Source organism: Neltuma alba, unplaced genomic scaffold, assembly GCF_004799145.2.
Source record: "Neltuma alba isolate B1F8T4 unplaced genomic scaffold, ASM479914v2 tig00011497_pilon, whole genome shotgun sequence".
NCBI lineage: Eukaryota > Viridiplantae > Streptophyta > Magnoliopsida > Fabales > Fabaceae > Neltuma > Neltuma alba.
In genome coordinates, this window is record NW_021636165.1 from 726,226 (window position 1) to 734,041 (window position 7,816).

Here is a 7,816-nt window from a genome sequence, read left to right on the forward strand (position 1 = left end):
TTAAGGAAGTAAGTTAAGTTAGTTATTTGTAATAAATAAGTGTTATCATTCCTAAAATATCCTTGCTAATTAAGTGTATTGGTTAGAACTATTATTATTAGAAGGACTATCTTGAAAAAAAATACATAAATAGAGAGACAAATGGATTGGAGTCTTATAATTAGGACTAAACAAAAAGTCAAACGTGGTCTTATATTAAAGACCGGAGGTAGTAATGTTTATCAAATCTGGATATTTGAATGTACTTGTCCCTCGCAATTTTGCGACTTGGTGGCCGGTGAAACTGACCTTTATGTCTTCTCTTTCCAACGTACTTGTTCCTTAAGATTGCTATATATATATATATATATATATATATGTATGTGTATATATATATGTATGTGTATATATATATATGTATGTATGTATGAATAAAGCTTTGATATAAGAGAAAAAGAATAAAGCTTTGGAACTTTTTCGCACAAGACTGACCTTTATGTCTCATTCTTTGGTGTTATTACCTGGATATAGGCAATAAAATAATATAGTAAATTAATACAGTACTCCATTTGGTTTAAAATATAAGATAAACTTTATTAGAGGGGTTTATTTTTTTAATAAAATAACATTTCAGTCTTATTTAAGTATTTAATGATTTTTTTTTTTCAATTTTACCTCTAAACACTTGTTAGGAGTTTCTTGTAATCAATAGGAATAGTCTGAAGAAAAAAATTATAAAATTGAGAGACAAAATGAATTGAAATTTTAAAATTAACTTAGAATATATTCTTGTAGAAAAATCCGCCTATCAATTTTGAAGTAAGGAATTCTTTTGGCTGGTTGCTGGATTGTTTTGTGAGGAAATGCAAGGCAACGTCAATTCTTTTGGTGAAAGCAAGTAATGGTAATGGAAGATTGTTTATAATAAACTGAAAATTTTGTTTATTGAATAATCAAGAAGTTGTGCCTGCACCAATAAGGTTGTGACATGACTTCTAGTTGAAAACGGGACGTCTTCATTAAAAATATCTTTTTTGGGGGGGAAAAAAAGAAACAAATGGGGTTAGGGGGACATCACGAAAATATTAAACACATGCATGATGCATTGTGAGTGGGAAGAGCATTAAAATGAACTAAAGGGAAAGAGTAATGTTGACAGCCCTGAAGATAATGAGTTAATGACTAATGAGTGAGCTCAAAATTGGAGGAAGCTAAGCCAAGTGCCCACTATTAAAAAAGAAAATACAGTATATAAAGTATATAATAGAAGACAAGCCGTGTAATGACGGTTTGTTTGCTTTTCTTTTCTCATTTTTTATGTTTCTACTTATTTTTAGCGATATTTAAAATTTTATTTCTAAATTTGACTCATTAAGAATATGATCTGACAGCTCCAATGGTTTCTTTTTCTTTCTATACGTCCAAAAAAAAAAAAAAAGAGGAACAAACCAAATTGGCAAATACGCTCAAATCGGCCACCTGCCTCTTTCTCAGTTTGCTGCTATATAAACGCTCGATTAGAATCGCACGGAGAGAAGCAAAGTGAGGCATGGCTAGATTAGTGCCAGATGTCCTTTGGGTTATGGTTCCGGTGGTCGTCAGCCACGGTAAGTCATCACTGATCATTAATCTGACATTAGTTCATGATTGTGAATTTAAGGTTTTGGTGGGTGGGTTCGGATCATCTCAGATAAAATTTGTTTGTTGTTCTGGTTTTGACTATTCTCTAGAGATAAAGATATGGTCAAGGCAATTCCTTATTTCATAAACACAGATCCTTTTGCATCTGTATCCTTCTACTATATACACTGACCATGAATAATTTACTTATATATGGTGCAGGAGGAGGGTCAAGGAGGGCCGAAGGACTGGTAAGAAAAAGCCAAAACTTGGTTTGAATTAAAAATAGTGATGTATAACGCTTATATATAGAGCATCCTTGTGAGGTGAGATCGTGCTCTTATCATGAATATTACTATCTCTAGTTCTTAATATAAAATATTATTTGATTTTATTTTTGTCCTAAATATAAGACCTCAATTCACTTTATAACACATATTTATTTATTTTTTCTTAAGATAGTCCTTTTAATAATAATAGTTTTAACCAATAAAATTGATTAGCAAGGATATTTTAGAAAAGACAATACCTATTTATTATAAATAACTAACTTAACTTATTTTCTTAATCTACTCAAATTAGTCAACTATTTCTTATATTTAGGACTGGGGTATATTGCAGGAATTCCAGACCACCACGTGGTGCATTGCCAAGCCGTCGGCCACTGAAGTCGAGCTTAATTCTAACATAGAATATGCCTGCAACAATTCTCGGGATTGCAAATTTATAGAAGCAGGTGGAAGTTGTTACGAACCCATACCAGTTCTGAGCCACGCGCCGCCGTCATGAATCAGTATCACGCCTGTGTCAGGAGGAACTATTAGAATTGTAACTTCCGGCGGATCTAGTCTCATCATCGTCGCTGAATTTGCAACTCTGCAAATTGTTGCAGGCATATTCTATGTTAAAATTAATGAATGTCAGGATTTGAATAAGAATGTGTGTGCCTTACAATTAGAATTTATTTAGTTGTTTATCTTTTAATATTTCATAATAATAAACAAGCTCAAATTACACTAGAATTCTGCGAGGAAACACCGCTCCAGCAACATATATCTTCATTTAGAATATCAATTAATTCGCTCGGCGGGCCCCTTCTCTTGTTTTTCACCCTTCGTTTGCCCCTTCTTGTTCTGCCTCACACGCGTATTCGAGTTCAATATGTCACTCACTATTACAAAAATGAGAATGATTGACAATTATTATTTTTTATAATAATTAACTGTCAAATGTACTTATGTCATATATGGTTAGAAAAAACACTTTGACGGTTGTTAACCATCGTATATTAGTTAGTATGCTTGATGGTTTTAACTGAAAAAATTGTCAAATATTTAGTATATAATAGGCTGCTTGTATAGCTAATATTTGACGGTTTAAAATAGGTTTTGTTTTGGAAATCCATAGATCCGATTGTAAGCATAAGTATTTTTTAAATATATGAAAATACGTGTTTTGAAAACAATGCAACAATTATATTACTATCTCCAGTCCTAATTGGAGATCAAGGAAGTAATTAGTTAAGTTAGTTATTTGTAATAAATATGTGTTGTCTTTCCTACAATATCTTTGGTAATCAAGTGTATTGACTAGAACTATCATTATTATAATGACTATATTGGGGAAAAATGCGTAAATACAAGAGACAAAGTGGATTGAGGTCTTATATTCAGGATTAAAATAAAATTTAAATGAGGTCTTATATTAAAGACCGGAGGTAGTAACAAAGAATAGAAAATCCTGTCATCACAACAGGATTAAAAAAAAAACCAAAAGAAACTCAGGCAAATGATAAGAATTGATACTTTAAGGAAATCTATACGCATTTTTTTTTAATAAACAAGGGACTTAACTAATTTTCTTAACATTTACAATTCCTCATTTACTTTTACATTTAGAATTAGAGGAGTATATAAAAAAATTTTAGGGTTGTCCAACGTTGTCGAATAACACTAATTTGTTTTAATACAACGTTGCAGGGTTGGGTTTCCTGCAATTATAGAGCGGGTGAGTATACAAAACTAGCGTGCTAATTAATTAATTAATTAAGTCAAATATGAATGTTAAAACTATTGAATCTGATATGAGAATAAAAACTTTGGATAATTTATTTTATCTTTTGCATTCAATCTTTTGTTTTTGGTGTGCTCAGAAAATTAAAGAAAAAAATGTTGATGATTTCACTTTCCAAACGACTGACCTTTGAAATCACATCTAAGCCAATTTAGGGTCTATTTTGAATGGTTTATAAGCAACATTTTAATCTTGATTTATAAAATATGAAGTAAGCAAATGGGAGGAGTTTTATTTTCACTTATATGAAACATACTCATGAGTGCTTATAATTGCCAACCCAAATGAGCCCTTAATTGTTTGTTCTGGTTTGTCCAACTTGCTGCAATTTACTAATTAAGCCTTGGTTATTTTGCTATTTTGAAATTTCTCGCAGGAGATAGCCGTGACCCACCAAAGGAATTGGCAAATTCAAAACACTAGTTTTGGCCCACATAAGAGTCGTCAGCCATATTATATTTTGTGACCGAGGAATTTGCTCACTCATATATAAATAAATATATATATTATTTTAACAAACATAGCATCTAAATTTAAAATAAAAAATATTGGTTCGGTGGTCACCATTCAAGTAAACAATGCAAATTCATGATTTAAAAAGTTAAAAAACTTTGTATATGGATTATGAAAATTAAGAAAGAAAAAAGATTCGGACCGTGTATAAATCTCATCTCAGCATGGAGCATGATTGTAACAAGTACAAAATTTGGACTCTTCATAATCATACATGACATGATATATTTAGTTAGATTAATTAATAAGTTAAAAGATTATTGCAACAAAAGAAAGTAATTGATCAAAGTTGAATGAATATTGCTTTAGAAATTGGAACACAAATCTCATCAAATAGATTATACAAATGGTAGTTTTGAATAACTTTTTTTTTCGGAGGCTTTATGAATATAGAGAATATGGTGCGTGGCAAAACCAGGGGCAGATGAAGCAATGCTGAGAGGAAACATAGATTATGTGTGCACAAGACTGGATTGCTCAGATATTAAGCAGGGCAACGCGTGGTTCAACCCAGACACACTGGAACCACGCCTCTGTTGCCATGAACTTCTACTTCCACACTTTGGGTCAATCTCAAGACTTTCACTTCAGAAACTCTGGCCTCCTTGTTCCTCACTGATTCCAGTACGTGTCATCCTTCTCTCTCCTCTCTCTCTCTTTTGTCATAACTTGTATTTGAAAATATATATCAGCTAACTAATAAGATGTTTAATCTTTGTTGTGGTGAATCAAATGGCAGGTTATGGAATGTGCAGTCACAGGTGATCTGATCGAAGAGCTTTGTGAGGGGTCAATATAATGATGACTGGTTTTGTTTTGACTTGTTATGAGAAAATGTAATGGGAAAAGAACTAGCGTCAGAATGTTAATAAATTATTAAAGCAGCAGCTCAATTTGATCTGTACGCGTTTTCTTCTGGTTCCATACAAATATTTGCTGCTTAATAACAGCATTTTGGAAATACAAGTAAAGATCGAAGACGAGGTTGAAGAATACTACAGAGCAGTACTGGAAAGCAGACGCACCAAACGAGTCCCACATCGAGCCGAGAAGATTCCACTTATAGAAGAAAAACTGTAAAAAGGGTAGTGTGTTGATTTTGAGGATCCCGCAGCCGTGAGGTGAGCTCAGAGCGAACTATTCTTTCGCCTTTTACTAAAGAATACCGTGTGCTCTCCTCACTTAACGGCATACGTTAATTTTTTCAAAGGGCTTCTCTTTTGTTGAGAAGCTCTCCGCAACAGTTCGAGAACCAACATTATTTACCAATTTGCCCCGAATTTTTTCGGCCCAATCTATTTATATATATATATATATATTAGTATAATATTATGCAATATAAAATCTCTCGCAAGCTCATATTAGTTTATACTGATTATGCATTAAAATTAGTATTACAAAATGATATAAAACAGACTATCTCCGGTTTTAATTATAAGATCTTGTTTGTAGCCTACAAATAAAATACAAATGAGATCTTGTAGTACCATACATATCTATCACATCATGTAAATTAATCTGAACTTAAAAAAATATCGATCCTTTTGAAATTATTTTTAAACTATGAGGTCTTGAAATTATTCATAGATATCTGATAAACAATTATTTTTGTTAACCAAATTAAATGCGTGTTTTTCAGGAAGAAAAAAGAACTAAAGCACCTCATAATGTCACAATTAACAAAGAAACTCATATCAGAAGCAAAGAAAAAGAAATCTGAACCATTATGTACAAAAAATGGTTATAGAATTCGTCAAATTTTTAAGAAGTGAAAAGTAGATTAAACGACAGATGATTAACGGGTAGCTTTCCATAATTAAATATCATATATCGTCTAAATTAGCATTTTAATGATGATTTAGATCAGAGAACTCCTCATATTTTCTCACAAAATAAAAAAACATATGCAGTTTTCTTTCTGAATTTCATTATTCTTTATTCAGGCTCATCGAATAAACTCACTTTATGTTCATTTTATGAACTGAGAAGGTGGCTTTTTGTGATCATATTTACCAACTTCATGAAGATGATCAAGATCAAAGAAGGAAAAGTTCTTACATAGTTAGAATCAGAGTCACATAATTCCTGCGTTTTTCTTTTTTCAAAAAGAAATTCAGTTTTGTGACTATGACTGCAATTGATTTTATGTTAATATTCTTTGCCAAAAAAATTTTATGTCAATATTAACAAGCTAATTTTCTTATTGTTATCCGACATAATTTATAAAACAAGCAACCATAAAAATTTATATTGTAGTAGTCTATTAATTATCGCAGGTTTTCTCCCATGCACAAAATTGCTTGATTTGTTCACCGAAAAAATCGTTTGTTTTGCACATATATTCAAAAAAATTAAAGACAAGTCCACTGCTGGTTTATATTATATTGAAAAATCGTTTATATTCGAAAAATAGGTGATAAAGGAGGAACCTTTTGCTGGCAAATTAATCGACGATGTTGCAAGTATAATGTCAAGAATGATTATATTTAAACCAAAATTTAAAGGTAATAAATGAAAACTTACAAAATTTCTATACTATGATCTCCGTAATTATATGGTAGCATATTATTAGGAGAAAACAGGACACAAGTAATACATAGAAATAAGATCATAACTGGTGGGTATAACAGCTAATTAATTTGTATTTCGTTTATTTATGAATGTCCGAATTCTAAATTTAGTTTTTATAATTAATATGCATATTATTACGTATTTTGAGGTAAGCCAATCAAACAAGAATAGCATCAATTTTAGGAAATGTCATGGATGTTTCTCGTTTCATGCTTTTTTTTTTTTAATCAGAACGATTAATAGATGGTTCGAATTATCAATAGAAAGAGCGGTACTGAACGAGTCATGTAGCCAAATAAGGTAACTAAGCACTTGCCATAAATCAAAGTTATGATAAATTTTGTTAATTTGCAATAATTTTTATAAGATATAAATAATTGAATCACATAAATAAAATATATGGTTTAAAATTGGTTAAATGCAACAAATATGTTAAAAATGTAAAATTATTTTCAAAAATATATCTCCTAACTCTCACATGTAACTAATGGCTTAGGCCAACTTGGATATCAATGGAGCTTGAGTCACTAATATTGATATAGTAATTAATGAAGACAAGAATAAAAATAATAGTAATAAATATTTGAATAGGTTGTTTGAGTCTCTTATAAATAGAAACAAATGATATATATATTCTTCCAAAATTCTCAATAAAATGAACGGGAGAGTCTTATGCACTAAAATCAATTAAGAAGATTTATTTACTATTTTAGTTTGAAATTAATATGAATCATTTATTTAATATTTATCATCAAATGAGAGTAGTAATATTCTTTACATACATGAATCGGCGCGGGAACAATTTTATCACAATCTCTCAAATAGTTCGTAATTTGGTTGTGGCAACATCAATTCTAAACTCCTATATAAATGCAACATCCCTCCTCTATAGATTTCCATCTTCATCTCATCAATTCACAAGTCTTAGTTATATCAGACGCTACTCAAAATCTTAAAGCCATGTCTACGCCATCTTTCTCCAGCTTCTTCATTCACATGTTCCTCTCCCTGCTTCTCTTTCTTTCTATCAATCCAGGTTCCTTATTACTACCATTAATAA

The 7,816-nt window shown here is 30.9% G+C and overlaps 1 pseudogene; it reads left to right on the forward strand.

The window, feature by feature from the left end:
• Positions 1-5,297: 5,297 nt before the first annotated feature.
• Positions 5,298-5,417, forward strand: LOC114714295 (uncharacterized; annotated as a pseudogene).
• The last annotated feature ends 2,399 nt before the right edge of the window (positions 5,418-7,816 follow it).